The sequence below is a fragment of the Myotis lucifugus genome, unplaced genomic scaffold (genome assembly GCF_000147115.1).
Source record: "Myotis lucifugus unplaced genomic scaffold, Myoluc2.0 scaffold_140, whole genome shotgun sequence".
NCBI classification, from domain to species: domain Eukaryota; kingdom Metazoa; phylum Chordata; class Mammalia; order Chiroptera; family Vespertilionidae; genus Myotis; species Myotis lucifugus.
In genome coordinates, this window is record NW_005871188.1 from 1220156 (window position 1) to 1236798 (window position 16643).

General features: G+C 35.1%; 1 non-coding gene across 1 annotated transcript; it reads right to left on the reverse strand.

The window, feature by feature from the left end:
• Nucleotides 1–12140: 12140 nt before the first annotated feature.
• On the reverse strand, nucleotides 12141–12243 carry LOC111827172. Its single transcript, XR_002830686.1, has one exon. It is a non-coding gene; the product is annotated as a U6 spliceosomal RNA (small nuclear RNA).
• Between the last annotated feature and the right edge of the window lie 4400 nt (nucleotides 12244–16643).

Below are 16643 nucleotides of genomic sequence, written 5' to 3' on the forward strand. Positions count from 1 at the left end.
CTTTCTCTCATTTGTCAGCATTTCTCTATCCTCTGTGAAAGTTTGTTTCCTTTCTCCCCATACCCTGTGGCTTTTCCCTATCTCCTGTGAATGGATGTCTTCCTCTCTCCTTATCCTGTGGCACCTTTTTTTTCTTCTTCTTCTATGAATGTATGCCTTCTCGCAGCTCCAAGCCCTCACCTATGCCTTCCTCCCCCATGGACCCTCTTTAGTCCTAAAACTCCCTAAACTGACTATTTTATCCCTAAAACTCATTTCAGAAACATGCCTTAACATTTGTTCATAGCACCCCAGCCCTCATGGACTTCACTTATAAAATCAGTGAGCTAGTTGAGATCATTTCTGAGGTTCTCTAAAGTTCTATTGCTCTATGATAATTTGAAGAATAGGAACATTCAGGGATCTCTCATAAGGGAAAAAAGAGAAATTTGTAGAAATGTAGGCTACAAAGATGTTTTGTAATTTGTAACAGTGGGGATTTTAAAATAACTGAAATATCAATAAATAAATGTTTAATAATCTATACTATATCCATACTACACACTATAAGGTAGCCATTTTTTAAAATATCAATGATTATAAAGAGATTATATAACATAGACAAACACTTGAATTAAAATGTTAAATGATGCAATATATACATATATCAAATCATTACATTGTACCTTAAACTTACAAATGTTATATGTCAATTATACCTCAATAAAGTTGGAAAAAATATATAAAATATTAAACCAAAAAAAGAAAATATAACATTTTATATATAATATAATCATAGTCATAATTTACAATGCATAGGAAAAATATAGCTGAAAATACACAAACTGTTGCTATTGGTTGACCAACTTAACTGCTATAGAAAATCCAGAGATCACCTCTAATACTTTTCTCTTATCCTATTGACAATATCATTTGTTAGTGATAAGATTCCTACTTCTGGAATCTGAAATGACTTTTCTGGGTATCACATATCCTTTATGAAGGACTTGTATGCATGCATATAAGCATAACCAATGGACATAAGACACTGGGGGGTAGGGGAGGCCAGGGGATTGTCAAGGGCGGGGGGGAAAAAAGGACACATATGTAATACCCTTTGTAATACTTTAAGCAATAAAAAATAAAATAAAATAAAATAACCCTGAAAAGAAAAGAAAAAAGACTTCTAAGATAATTTTTCCCTTCACTATAGGCTATGTCTTGATTTTTAGCCAATAACACAATCAAAATTCATTAGTGCCATATCTTACTTCTATTAAGCAAATATAAAAAGTAAAGCTTATCCACTTTCCCAAAACTTTTTTTCATTCTTAAGAAGCCACTTCTGGCCTCATGAGAGAAAATCACAGACAGAAGAAGCTAAACTTTGTCATCATTCAGACCTTTGAAGAACTTTCAAACAATCCACTTGCAGATCTTGAGAAACACTAATGAATTTCAAAAAAAGGGAAAATACCATCAATCATTAGTTGGCTCACTTTTGTCAGTCAACTCATTTCACCTTCAACAGAGCAGAAAAAGTGACTCCAAGAGGAATAGAGAGATGTGAATATATAACCTCCGGTCTCAAAACCGCATTCCCTGGCAGCACTGTAGGGTTTGCTTTAAACCCTATGCACCAGCAATCTGTATCTTGGAAAGTCCTGCACAGGCATCAATCAGGCAGTGGGAGATGGCCTCTGTTTGCCTAAGGAGAGTCTTGAGAGAGAAATGAAGGACTTTCACAGCAGACTGCTTCTGCCCACATTCAGGGGCCTTCTCAGACTCAGTGAAAGCTGTAATCAGTTGCCAGGAAAAGCCTTCAGGGTTCAATTAGGAGCAATGAGATGTTGGAAAATACTTTACAAAACCAATCTCCCAAACCAGCATAGAATGTGAAAATTCTGGACACTCTGGGCAATATATTCTGCCAAATTCTTCTGATTATGTTTAGTGTATAATTAGGATTTCTTCACCAGGAAAGTTTGGCCCTCTTGTGAAAGAAGAAAGTGTACAAGACTCCTAAGGCCTACCTTAAATAACCCAGGTTATAAAAATAGGAATTTTTTTTAATACCTACTAAACAATTATTCTCAAAGCCCAGCTTTCTGACATAATTTTAGAAATATCTGCCTTTGGGATGATTATCTGTTTTTTATTTTCTTTTTTATAACAAACTTGAGTTAACTAAAGAGTAAACATCTTGAAATCATAGCATATTTGACCCAGAAGCAGTCTTAAATATCATTTAATCCAACCTCCTCATTTTCTTATAAAGCCACCAAGACCCAGTGAGGTTGAATGGCTGGCCTACAATGATACAGCTCATCAGGGTCAGAGCTGTTAAAATAATCTCTCACATTCCGATACAATTTTAGGATTATCAAGCACTTTTTTTTTTTTAAATCTAAGAGCTCATTTGATTTTCAGCTCTCTGAGAGGCATGGTGACAGAGTGGGACAGTTCTTTATTTCTGACACCATTTTAAGAAAAATAACATATAACTCGGGAGGAAAAAGAAGTTCAAAAACTGAAAAATATTTCTCTCAATTCAATTTTGTTGGTACACTTATAATAATGTCAAGAGGTTCTATGTTCTTATTTGTGTTGTGTCTCAGAATCATAATAGGTTGGTTGACCACCTATCTGTGAAGTTGGCTAAAGTAGGAGAGATTCAGGTTTTGAAAGGGAAAACCCATATAATTTTTATTCATTGAAGAACAGAATAGAATTCTTCCCTCCAGAAAGAAGAGTTTTTAGAGTTGGGCAGACACTCCCTCTGGGTAAGAGTTGAGTCACCTGTTTCCTGGAGTTGGGGACAAGGCCCATCTTGAGTTTGGATGTCCCTTTCATTCCTGGAAGTTAGACCTCATTGACTTTATTTCCTCCAGTTCATTAGGATGGTCTTTATTTTCAGCCTTAATACTTCTCAGAAATCTTTTGATTCTGAAATTCATTAAAGTCTGAATTCACCTAAAAATTGACTAGTTTAGCTATGATATTATCTATCAAATGCAAAATTTAAATTGGGCCTAGCCAGAGACTCACTCCAAGCATGATTAATGCGACTTCCCCTCCTTTCCTACTTCCTCTGGGAGGACTGAAATGGAAAGCAAGACTGCACGAATGCCTAAATAAATAGAAACTTTCTTCCTCCATTTCAGTTTTAAACATCATACATTTCATAATATATTGATTAAAAACATATTTTAATCATACTTAATGTGATATCTTCAACTTTTCCCCAAATAAAACAATAACATTCTCCAGTACCTGGTTAAGCTCTTTTCTTCCAAAAGCTACTAATAGCCAGACTAGAGTAAACCAACAACTCTGTGCTTTGCATGGAAGTAGAACCAGAATGTACACTGAGTCAGACTTGAATAACCAGAAAGTTTAATAAAATTAGGTATTGATGTGGGATTATAAACACTCATGTTTCTCCAATCTGACATGATGGTATATCTTTCATCTTCTCTAATTTAAGAGGTTTTTCTAGCACCACTCCTTGTTAAATTATGTGAGCTATCATTGGTCCAAGGCTCACACCCATATCAGTTGTCTTTTTTGGCCTATCTATCTTTAAATATACCTCATAATAGAGATAATGATTAAAGGTATATAAACTGGGGGACACTTCACAGAAGCTTCACATTTTACATTAAGACCAGCATTCATCAAGCTTTTCAACTTGATTTTATTGTCCAGTAGAAAAACTGAAAATTTTATTTTTTGAGAAAAAATAGACCTTTATTACATATCTCTCTATATAAAAGCCTAAGTGACTGTTACAACCGAACGACAGGAACGACTGGATGCCCGGCCAAGAGCTATGATGCACACTGACCCAGACCTTGCTGCTGGGGCCCTGACAGCCCCGAATCTGGTTCACCCACACCCCAGACCCAGACAGGAAGGAGGAGGGAGCCCGATTACTCTTGGAATTGGCCCTTTGTTAGCTTGCTGCTAGAGCCAACCTCCCTCGGTCCCTCCTCCCAGCAGGCCACCCCCCCCCCCCACCCATGGCCTTGATTGCCAGTCAGGCTGAGGGACCCCACCCATGCACAATTCGTGCACTGGGCCACTAGTATAAATGATAATATCTGTGCTTTTGTGTAGGCTAAACACCCACCCCTTCCCCAAGCAAAAAACAAAAAAGACATTAATCCATAGAAAATACCAAAGTTCATTTTCCTCCTCTCAAAATACCCAAACCAAATTGTAAATATTGTACCCAGCGGCAATTTTATCTGGAAAAGAGTCTTTAAAAGTATATTAACTGCATTCCCATTTCACTCAGTTGTACTTTACCCAGGCATTTTGAACAATCTGGTTGGAAAATATTTCCAATATATATAGCCGAGGTAGTCAAGAGGGAGGTTGCAAGTGTCTTTACACTGTCTCTTACCTGTTCTTCATTTTTGCATATAAGTAGTCTACTCCACTGCAGTTATAATGAGCATTAAATATTCTGATTTTTTTATTAGTCAGTAATATATTATACTGCCTGAAGTTGGATATATTTCCAGTTACAAAATCTAATATTGTATAAAAACTAATAGAGATAATTAAATCTCCTGTTACATTGACTTGAATTGGAGATATTTCCAATTTTAAAATGTAATATTGAAGAAAAACTAATAAAAAGAGAGATTTGAAACTTTTCCTGAATATAAAGTTAAAATATTAAATAACTTTGCAACTTACCATAAGAACAAGTCCAAACTAATGTCACTTTTTAATCAATGTCTGTGCTTGTGCACTTTGTTTTTGAAAGAGTCTGACCTTTCAGAAAAATGGGGGGTGGAACAGGTACCTACAAACAATTTAAACCTTTACTTAAATTTGTCAAAGTGTTTCCAAAGAGAATTCCACTTCTAGAGCAAAAAAAAGTCTCTAAAAATCCTCATCCATTTTTCTCCCAATGTTCCACATTGAACAAATTCAGCTGCCCCAATCTCCTCTATTCCTTCTACAAAATACCCACAAGCTCTTCTTCAAAACTCAACAACCCATGCTGTCTCTTTTCGTCCTTCACACATAGATTCTTTTTTCCCTTAAACAGGATACTATGCACAATAGAGGAAGGGCTGGTGCAAATTTAACATTATGATATTCTGCAAGACAAACCCTGAATCCCACAAAAAGAAGAGAATCTACTGGCTGCTAAGACAAACTCCCATTCAACTTTTTTATTTGGGTCCCCACAGTCCTATGGAAATTCAAACCAGGCATTTTCAGCTCACACTACTGGCACTGACTGTCTAAGGTTTGAACTTCAGGGTTTCAAAACAAGACTTTGATGCCAACTTGTCCCATGGCGAGAAGAAAAGCAAATGAAGCCACAGAGACGTGCCAGTTTTAATTCAATTTCCATCTCAGCTACCCAACCCTAGTATGAAAATAAAACCCCAAACCCAAATCTCTTCTGTAGTAACCAACAAAAAATGCCCTCTCTCACTTCCTCCTCGCCCCAAAAAAGCCTTCAGAATTCTTCCAAACTCAACTAGTGAATGTAATCAACCTCTCAAAATAGGGCTGTGAATCTCTGTCTTTTCAGGGCTGGGTGGCATGGTGGGGACACACAGCCTCAGTGGCAGAACATATGTGTGGGTACAGGGAAGAGCAAAGGGAAGTGAGCTTTGGCTTGGAATATGAAACTCTAATTCTGAAGACAGAATTTGTACCTAATCGAATCTAACAGCTTTAGCAGGGCCTTTTGGGTAGAAATGTTTTCACTTCAAACCAGTGCCTCCATAATTGATTTAACATGCATTGGGATGGGCGCAAAAAGACCTGAATCCTGAGCTTAGTCTGGTTAACCAAAACAGAAACACCAACACAGGATACAATGCTATGCCAACAAGTCCAAAATATACAGGACATAGGAAAAATTAAGGAAACACAATAAAGGATTTATCCTGCCTTTGGGGCAGGATAAAAGATGTGTGCTAATTTCCAAATAACACTGTCTTTTCATTTTATGTGCAAAAATTTCCTAACAAAAATTCCAAGAACTAACTTTGCATTACAGTGACTTTTTATGTGAGCTGTGTTTTATATGAGGAAACAAGGAAATAGCACATAATCTAAAAAAAAAATAGTTATTTAGATGAGCTCTGATAAGTAAATTACAACTAGTGTTTAGTCATAGTTGTTGATGTGGTAAATATCCACCAGTCCCAGGACTCTGTCCTGCTGAGAATGTCCGCATGTTCTTTTAATTTCAAAGGAACTTTTCACAACGTTCCTCAATTAACTCCCATTAATTCCTGCTCTTACTCATTTTTTCCCCTAGAACAGAGCTTTAAGGTGACCTTCATGGTCAAAGTTTTTATTTGGAGGAAGCAGATGGATAACAGAGTTGTGGGGATGACGTAAGCAATGGTTAAAGGGTTATACAATGAACCAATAGGAATTACACAGCAAAGAGAATTTCCCAGGAATCTAACTTGTTACTACTGTTACTCTGTTCTCATGAAAAATAAGCCAGCCAAACTTTTTGAACATTTGATATAAGCAAATAATTGAAATTTTTAGAAACCCATATTTGGTGAAAAGAATGCATGTTAATTAACCTCCTTAACTTATCACAACAATTTTAAGATAATGTATTGTTCTGAATTTGAAAATGTTTATGCATGTGTATTCATCTGAATTTGAAAATGTTTATGCATGTGTATTCATCTGGATTCAATGTATATCAAAATTGTGGCACAAAGCATGGAGATGGGGGGAATAATGGGGGGAAAAGGACACATATGTAATACCTTAATCGATAAAGAAAAAAGTTGACTACCAATAATACATATTCAAGATAGTGGGAAGATTCCATTTAGATGACTGGGATAAATAAGAACTTTTGTTCTCAACAACTTGAATAACAGCTTGCTGTTGCTATCATATCTGAACAAGGTGAAAAGGATATGTGAGTCTTTAAACTGGCAAGAAATTGCCCCAAGAAATTATGAATCCATTTTGTATTAAAGAATTAAATGTGCCCTGTCCACTATGGCTGAGTGGTTAGAGCATCAGCCTGTGCACCAAAGGGTCTCACATTCAATCCCTGTTCAAGGGCATGTACCTGTATTGTAGGTTTGATCCCCAGCTCCTATCAGAGCTCCTGTGGGAGGTAACAATTGATGTGCTCTTTCCCATGGATGCTTCTCTCTCTCTTTCCCCCTCCTTCCCTCCCTTCCACTCTCTCTTTCTAAAAAGCAATGAAAAAAAATATCCTCTGGTGAGGATTAAAAAATAAAAAAGATTTAAATGTAAGACTTAAAACCACAAAAATTCTAGAAGAAATCACAGGCAGTAAAATCTCAGACATTTCTTGTAGCAATGTTTTTTTCCAATATAACTTCTCAGGCAAAGAAAACAAAAGAAAAAATAAATGGGACTACATCAAACTAAAAAGATTTTGCACAGCAAAGAAACACCATCAATAGAATGAAAAGACAACCCATTGAGTGGGAGAACATATTTACCAATGATACATCTGATAATGTGTTAATATTCAAAATTTATAAAGAACTTATACAACCCTACACCAAAAAAACAAACAATCCAATTTAAAAATGGGCAAAATATCTGAATAGACACTTCTCCAAAGAGGACATACAGATGGACAATATACATATGAAAAGATGCTTAATGTCACTAATCATCAGAGAAATGCAAATTAAAATCACAATGAGATATCACCTCACACCTGTCAAAAAGGCTATCATCAATAAATCAACAAACAACAAGTGTTGATGTGGATTCAGAGAAAAGGAAAACCTTGTGCACTGTTGGTGGGAATGCACATTGGTGCAGCTACTGCAGAAAACATTACAAAGTTTCCTCAAAACGTTAAAAATGGAACTGCCTTTTGACCAAGTGATCCCACATGTGGGAATATATCCGAAGAAACCTGAAACACTAATTCAAAAGAATATATGTACTCCTATGTTCATAGCAGTGTTATTTACAATAGCCAAGATTTGGAAACAACCCAAGTGTCCATCAGTAGATGAATGGATAAAAAATCTGTTGGTACATTTACACAACAGAATACTATTAGGCTGTAAAACAAAAGGTACTCTTGCCCTTTGAGACAGCATGGATGGACCTGGAGTGTATTATGCAAAGTGAAATAAGCCAGTCAGAGAAAGACAAATATCATAAGATTTCACCTATACATGGAACCTAATTAATGAAATAAAATAGAAACTGATTCATAGATATAGAAAACATACTAACAGCTGTCCGATCGATGGGGTGGAGCGTAGGGGGCAGGGTTCTGGGGCTGAGTGAAAAAGGTGAAGGGATTAAAAAAAACCAACATTTACAGACAGACAACAGACTGGTGATTACAAGAGGGAAAGGGGGTCGGGGGAGGTACAAGAGGGTAAAGATGATAAATGGTGATGGAAAGTGACTTAACTTGGGGTTGTGAACACACAATACAATATACAGATGATGCATTATAATTGTATGATCAACCAAAGGACTTGTATGTATGCATATAAGCCTAACCAATGGACACAGACACCAGGGGGGTGAGGGTATGAGTAGGGGGTGAGGGGCTAATGGGGGAATAAGGTCACATATGTAATACCTTAATCAATAAAGAAAAAAAGAATTATACACCTGAAACCTATATAATTTTATTAACCAGTGTCACCCCAATAAATTCAATAAAAATTGTAAAAATTATTAATCCATTTCAAATAATGAAGCAAAATTTGCCAGATTTCATATTTAAACACTTGTAAAAATGTTTTTAGGGACACAGAACTAAGAAATTTACAATGGCAATGAGATGGCATTGCTAATAAAAGAAAATGCTCACATTTCAATTTTTAAAATAGTTAATCATTTCAATTATATAATTGACTTTGATGATAAAAAGAAAATGGCTCTGATAATTAAAATTAAAAGAAAAACTATTCCTTGACTTTACATAATTGAAAATGTTGGGTTTGGGAGTTGGGAAGAGCATTTTGCCAGGGAAGTAATTACCAAATGCTTGGGATTTGTTTTTATGAAGGAATATGAAGGGAGGTGCTGTACTCTTGTTCCTAAGGAAACTTCATGGGATTCATGCCATTATTGTTCCATGTCAAATCTGTTTCTGTTAACCTTCTGTATTAGGGAGCAGGCATTTGCAAAACACTGCCTGAAAGAGGAGACTCAGCTATCCCACCTCTACATTTTTTCCCTCCTGGAGAAGATAAGGCAGACTCTAAAAATGGCTTGGAAATAATTGCATTCTTCATGCTTTGCAATTCAAGAGTGAGGTACTTTCAGAAGCTTACCAGTAAAACCAGGGCACAGAGTGTTTGATTTAGAAAAGGGCTCAGGAGCAGGGTTACTCCACACCTGTGCAGGGAGAGCAATGCTCCTCAGCCATGTTAGGATCAACCTTCCTTTACTTCTTCCACTAATTCAGCTTAGGTCACTATCCTCTCTGTGTGTATTATGAATCTTATATGCATGATACATATAAGGGTTTTCTATGTACAGTATCATGTCATCTGCAAATAATGACAGTTTTATGTATTCTTTTCCAATTTGGATATCTTTTTATTTCTTCTTCTTGTCTAATTGCTATGCCTAGCACTTCTAGTACTATCTCGAATAGGAGTGGTGAAAGTGGGCATCCCTGTCTTATTCCTGTTCTTAGGTGAAATGGTTGTAGTTTTTGCCCATTGAGTATGATGTTGGCTGTAGGTTTGTCATATAAGGCTTTTTTTATGTTGAGGTATGATCCCTCTATTCTCACTTTGCTGAGGGTTTTTATCAAGAAAAGGTGTTGGATTTTGTAAATGCTTTTTCTGTATCAATTGATAAGACTCTGTGATTTTTATCTCTCAATTTGTTTATGTGATGTATCACATTTATTGATTTGTGGATATTCTACCATCCTTGCATCCCTGGGGTAAATCTTACTTGGTCATGGTGTATGATCTTTCTGATGAAATGCTGGATCCGATTTGCTAGAATTGTGTTGAGAGTTTTGACATCTATGTTTATGAGGGATATTGGCCTGTAATTCTCTTTCTCTGTGTTGTCTTTATCTGGTTTTGGTATTAGGGTAATGCTGGCTTCATAGAAAGAGCTTGGAAGTATTCTTTCCTCTTGAATTTTTTAGAATAGTCTGAGGAGGATAGATTTTAGTTCTTCTTTAAATGTTTGGTAAAACTCCCCCTGTGAAGCCATCTGGCCTGGGGCTTTAGATTGCTGGAAGCTTTTTAATGACTGCTTCAATTTCCTCCATAGTTATCAGCCTTTTGAGATTTTTAGATTCTTTCTGATTGAGATTTGGAAGGTTGTATTTTTCTAGGAATATGTCTATATCCTCTAGGTTGTCTAGTTGTTGGAATAGAGTTGTCCATAGTATTTTTTTTTTTTTGCAATCCTTTGTATTTCTGTGGGATCTGTTGTTATTTTTGCCTCTACATTTCTGATTTTGTTTATTTGGGTCCTCTCTCTTTGCTTCTTGGTGAGCCTGGCTAGAGGTTCATCAATCTTGTTTATCTTTTCAAAGAACCAGCTCTTGGTTTAATTGATATTTTGTATTGTTTGTTATTGTTGTTGTTGTTTTGTTGTTGTTGTCTTTTGGTCTCTATGTCATTTATTTCTGCTCTGATCTTTATTATCTCCTTTCTTCTGCTCACTCTGAGCTTTTCTTGTTACTCTCTTTTTAATTTTTTTAAGTTGTAGTGTTAGATAATTTATTACCAGTTTTTCTAGTTTTTTGTGGTAGGCCTGTAGAGCTATAAATTTCCCTCTCAGGACTTCTTTCAATGTGTCCCATAGATTTTGGATTGTTGTGTTTTCATTGTCATTCATTTTCAGGATATTTTTAATTTCTTCTTTGATCTCTTTGGTAACTCAATCATTGTTTAATAGCATGCTATTCAGCTTCTAAGTGTTTGAATTTTTTATTGTTTTTATTGTAGTTTATTTCTAATATTATGCCATTGTGGTCTGAGAAGATGCTTGATATGATTTCAATCTTCTTGAATTTGGAAAGACTTTGCCTGTGACCCAATATGTGGTCTATCTTTGAAAATGTCCCATGTGCACTTGAGAAGAATGTATATTCCATGGGTTTGAGGTGAAATGTTCTGAAGATGTCAATTAAGTCCATCTGATCTAGTGAGTCATTTAGGATTGCTGTTTCTTTGCTGATTTTTTTGTCTAAAGGTTTTATCCAGTGATGTTAATGGGGTATTAAAGTCCCCTACTATGATTGTATTGTCGATTCCTCCCTTGATATCTTCCAGGAGTTTTTTATGTATTTGGGTGCTCCTACATTGGGTGCATATATGTTTACCAGGGTTATATCCTCTTGTTGTATCAATCCCTTTAGTATTATGAATAGCCTTCCTTATCTCTTGTTATAGCCTTCACTTTGAGGTCTATTTTGTTAGATATAAGTATTGCTATCCTAGCTTATTTTTCATTTCCATTTGCCTGGAAGATACTTTTCCATCTCTTCACTTTCAGTCTGTGTGAGTCTCTTGTTCTGAGGTGGATCTCTTATAGACAGCATATACCAGTATATGTGTCATGTTTTCTTATCCATTCAGCCACTTGATGTCATTTGATTTGAGCCTTTAGTCTGTTTATGTTTAAAGTTATTATTGATAGGTACTTGTTTGTAGCCATCTTTATTTTTTGTGCCTGTGTTCCTTCTTCCCTTTTTATTTCTTCTTTATACACCAGTACCTTTAGCATTTCTTGCATTGCTGGCTTGGTAGTGATGAACTCCCTTAGCCTTTTTTTGTCCGTGAAGCTCCATATTTCCCCTTCAATTTTGAATGATAGTCTTGCTGGATAGAGTATTCTTGGATTCAGTCCTTTGCTTTGCATCACTTTGTAAATTTTCTTCCATTCCTTTCTGGCCTGATGTGTTTCTGTTGAGAAATCATTTGGTAATCTTATGGGGGATCCATTGTATGTAACTTTCTGCCTCTTTCTGGCAGCCTTTAAGATTCTCTCTTTGTCCAGAATGTTTGCCATCATAATTACAACGTGTCTTGGTGTGGGTCTTTTTGGGTTCATCTTGTTTGGGACTCTCTGTGCTAGTGTGACTTTTTTCTTCCCCAAATAAGGGAAGTTTTCTGACATTATTTCTTCAAATAGGTTTTCTAACCCTTGTTCCTCTTAAAAATATGGAACGCTTCATGAATTTGGATGTCATCCTTCTGCATGGGCCATGCTAAACTTCTCTGTATCATTCCAATTTTAGTATATGTGCTGCCAAAGCAATCCCAGTAGTCAACTTTTATTATATCTCAACAGAAAACAGGCTTTTGGTATAATTGTGGTCTGATATATTAGAATTCAATTAACTAGCATCTTATGAAGCTTAAATCTAGAGTATGATCTTATTTATGTTGTAGATCTATTTAATTTATTCACTTCATCTCTAGAGCCTTGTAGAGTGATAAAAGTCATTCACTCAATGGTAATTGCTCATTAAATATTTGATGAATAAATAAATGAATCACATGAAAATGTAAACTCTCACATTTATTATAAGGCCATTTCTATAGAGGATATGGAATTGAAATAGTAAAATATAATTTATTAAAAATTCTGGGGTCATAAAGATCACCTATTTCAAATTCAATATTCTCACAGCTGAAAAACAAGACCCAGAAATATTAAAGAATGTGACTCATTGTACTTTCACTAACTAGAATTGGAATCCAGGTTCCTAAGCTGCCTTCAATTGTTTGTACCCTTAACACCAATGACTCATGCTAGGTACTTTTGATGCAAAACAATTGTTCCAATGAAGGATGGAAATGTAAAGAGAATTACATAAAATATAACAAACCTAAAAGATATTGAGAATTTCAACAAAGTGGTAAAATATTAAAAAGTACCATAAAGGTATCACAGAAATAAAAAATACAATAACTGAACTGAAAAATTCAATAGAGGGTCTCACTCATATGTGGAATCTACTGAAAAAACTAACAAACAAACTGATGAACAAAATAGATCCAAAGACACAGAAGCATTGAACAGGCTGATGAACCTCAGATGGAAGGAAAGATGGCAGGATGAGATTAACCAAAGAACATATATGCATAAATGCATAATCCATGGACACAGACAATAGTGCAATGAATGCCTATAGCAGGGACAGGTGAGAGGTGGAGGGAGGTCACTGGGGGGGAAGAGAAGACATCTGTAATACTTTCAACAATAAAGATAATTTTTTTAAAAAGAAAAATTCAATAGAGGGTTTTAATAGGAAACTAGATCAGGAAGAAGAAATAACCAGTGAATTAAAAGACATGGCTGAGGAACACACACAGCAGAGAACCAAAAAAGAAAATAAGTGAAGATAACTCAGAGGACTTACAGGGCATCATCAAGCTGACCAATATTCACATTATAGAAATTCCAGAAAGAGAAGAGAAGGAGAAAGGGGCAAAAAAGTTATGTAAAGGAATAATACCTTAACATGGGGGAAAAGACAGTGAATATCCAGATCCAGGAAGCCTAGAGAGTTGCAAATAGCATGAATGCAAAGAGACCCATAAAAAATTGTCAAAACTGGCCCTGGCTGATTTGGCTCAGTGCATGGAGAGTCAGCCTGCAGACTGAAGGGTCTTGGGTTCAATTCTGGTTGGGCACATGCCTGGGTTGCAGGCTTAGTCCCCAGTAGGTGGCGTGCAGGAGGCAGCCAATCAATGATTCTCTCTCATCATTGATGTTTCTGTCTCTCTCTTCCTCTTCATTCCTCTCTGAAATCAATAAAAATATATATTTTTTAAAAAAGTGAAATAAAAGGGGGAAATCTTAAAAACAGCAAGAGTGAAACAACTTGTTACATAGAGGGGAACCCCCATAACATTATAAACAGATTTTTCAACAGAAATTTATAGGCAAAAAGAGGGTAGAGTGTTATATTCAAAGTACTAAAAGAATGAAAAACTTACAACCAAATTTATTCTACCCAGCAAAGTTGTCTTTCAGATTTGAAAGAGAGAATTTTCCAGAGAAGCAAAAGCTGAAGAAATGGATCACCACTGAAGCAACCTCACAAGAAATGTTAAAGGAACTTCTTCAGTCTGAAAGAAAAGGACACTAATTAGTAACAGAAAGATACATGAAAATATTAAATTGCACTGGTGAAGGTAAATATATATAGTTAAATTCAGGATGTTCTAATGTTGTAATGGTGGTGGAAATCATTGATGTCTCTAGCATATAGGTTAAAAGACAAAAGTATTAAAAATAACCTTAACCGCCATAATTTGTTACAGTATGTAAAAAGATGTAAATTGTGACATATAAAGCATAAAATGGGGGGAGGGGGCTGCAGCTGTAAAAATGTAGAACTTTTCTATGCTTTTAAAGTTAAGTTGTTGTGAGCTTAAAATAGCCTGTAATAAAAATCAGCATTTTTGTAAGCCTCAAAGTAAATACACAAAAGAAAAAGAATCAAAGCACAGCATTACAGGAAATTATTTAATTACAAGGGAAGAGTGCAAGGGAGAAAGAAAGGAATAAAAGAACTAAATAGAATAGAAACTAATTAACAAAATGGCAATAGTAAGTTCATGTCTATTAATAATCACATTCAACAATAGATTATCCAGATAGAAGATAAAATATGGAAACATTGATCTTAAAGGTAATATGTTATATTAGATGAATTTAACATATATTTAGTGGACATTCTATCCAACATCAGCAAAATACATACTTCTCTAATATACATAAATTATTCCCCATGGTAGCTCATATGTTAGACCACAAAACAAGTCTTAATAAGTTTAAGAAGATTATAATCATATTAAACATCTTTTTCAATAGCAAAGGAGTAAAACTAGAGATCAATTACAAAAAGAAAACTGGGAAATTCACAAATATAATTTAACAGCATGCTTCTGAACATACAATAGGTCAAAGAAGAAATAGAAATCAAAATTATCTTGAAGCAAATGAAAATGGAAACACAATATACCAAAATTTATGGGATGCAGCAAAAGCAGTTCTAAAAAAGAATTTATAGAAATAAATGCCCACATCAAGAAAACTAAAAAAAAAAATTTCAAATAAATAACCTAACTTTGTACCTAAAGTCACTAGGAAAATAAGAACAAACTAAGCGTAAAGTTAGTAAAAGGAAGGAAATAAAATAAGAATAGAAATAAATGAAAAATAGAGTAAAAATTTAACACAGGGGAAAAGAAAATGAATAACCAGATCCAGGAACCCCAATAGAAAATATTGATAAAACTAAGAGAAGTTAAAAAAAAATACAAAATAGAGATAGCTTTAACTATACTCACCAAAAAAAAGAGAGAGGATTTAAGTAAATAAAATCAGCAACGACACAGTAGATATTAATAATTTACAATTGGTATGACAGAAATTCAAAGTATCATGAGACCACTATAAACAACTATATGCCAACAATTTGGCAACCCATAAGAAATGGAAAAATTCCTAGAAACTTACAACCTACCAAGACTGACTCATTAAGAAATAGAAAATCTTAGCAGATTATTTACTAGAAAAGGGGATTGAGTCAGTAATAAAAAACCTCCCAAAAAACAAAAGTCCAGGACTATATAGCTTTACTTGTGAATTCTACAAAACATTTGAAAAAGACTTAATAGCAATCCTTTTCTTTTCTTTTTTTTTTGGAATTTCAATATTTTTTTTCTTTATTGGTTAAGGTATTACATATGTGTCCTTATCCCCCCATTGCCTCCCACTTCCCCGCTCATGCCCTCACCCCCCTAGTGTCTGTGTCCATTGGTTAGGTCTATATGCATGCATACAAGTCCTTTGGTTGATCTCTCCCCTTTACCTCCACCCTCCCCTACCTTCCCTCTGAGGTTTGATGGTCTGATCGATGCTCCTCTGTCTCTGGATCTGTTTTTGTTCATCCATTTATGTTCATTATATTCCATAAACGAGTGATATCATGTGATATTTATTTTTCTCTGACTGGCTTATTTCACTATCCTTTTCAACTCTTCCAAAAAAAAAAAAGAGAGAGAGAGAATACTTTCAGACTCATTTTTATGAGGCCTGCATCACCCTGATACCAAAACTAGACAGACAGTACAAAAAAGAAAATTGCAAGCCAACAATTCTGATGAACATACATGTAAAACTTCTCAACAAAATATTAGCAAATTAAATTTAACATTAAGAGAATCATACACTATAATCAAGTGGGATTTATTCTAGCATGCAAAGATGATTCAATATCTGCAAATCAATCAATGTAATACACATCATGAAAAAATTGAAGAATACTGCTTTCCATAGAGGCTGCACCAATCTGCATTCCCACCAACAGTATACAAGGTCCCCTTTTCTCCACATCCTTTTCCAACACTGTTGTTTGTTGATTTATTGATGATAGCCATTCTGACAGGTATGAGGTTGTATTTCATTGTGGTTTTAATTTGCATTTCTCTGATGTTAAGCATCTTTTCATATGTCTGTTGGTCATCTGCATGTCCTTTTTGGAGAAGTGTCTATTCAGATCCTTTGTCCATTTCTTAATTGGATCATTCATTTTCCTTTGGCGTTGAGTTTTATATGTTTTTTACATAAATTGTGGATATTAATTTGCAAATATATTCTCACAGACAGACAAATATATTCTTTTCATTTTGATGATTCTT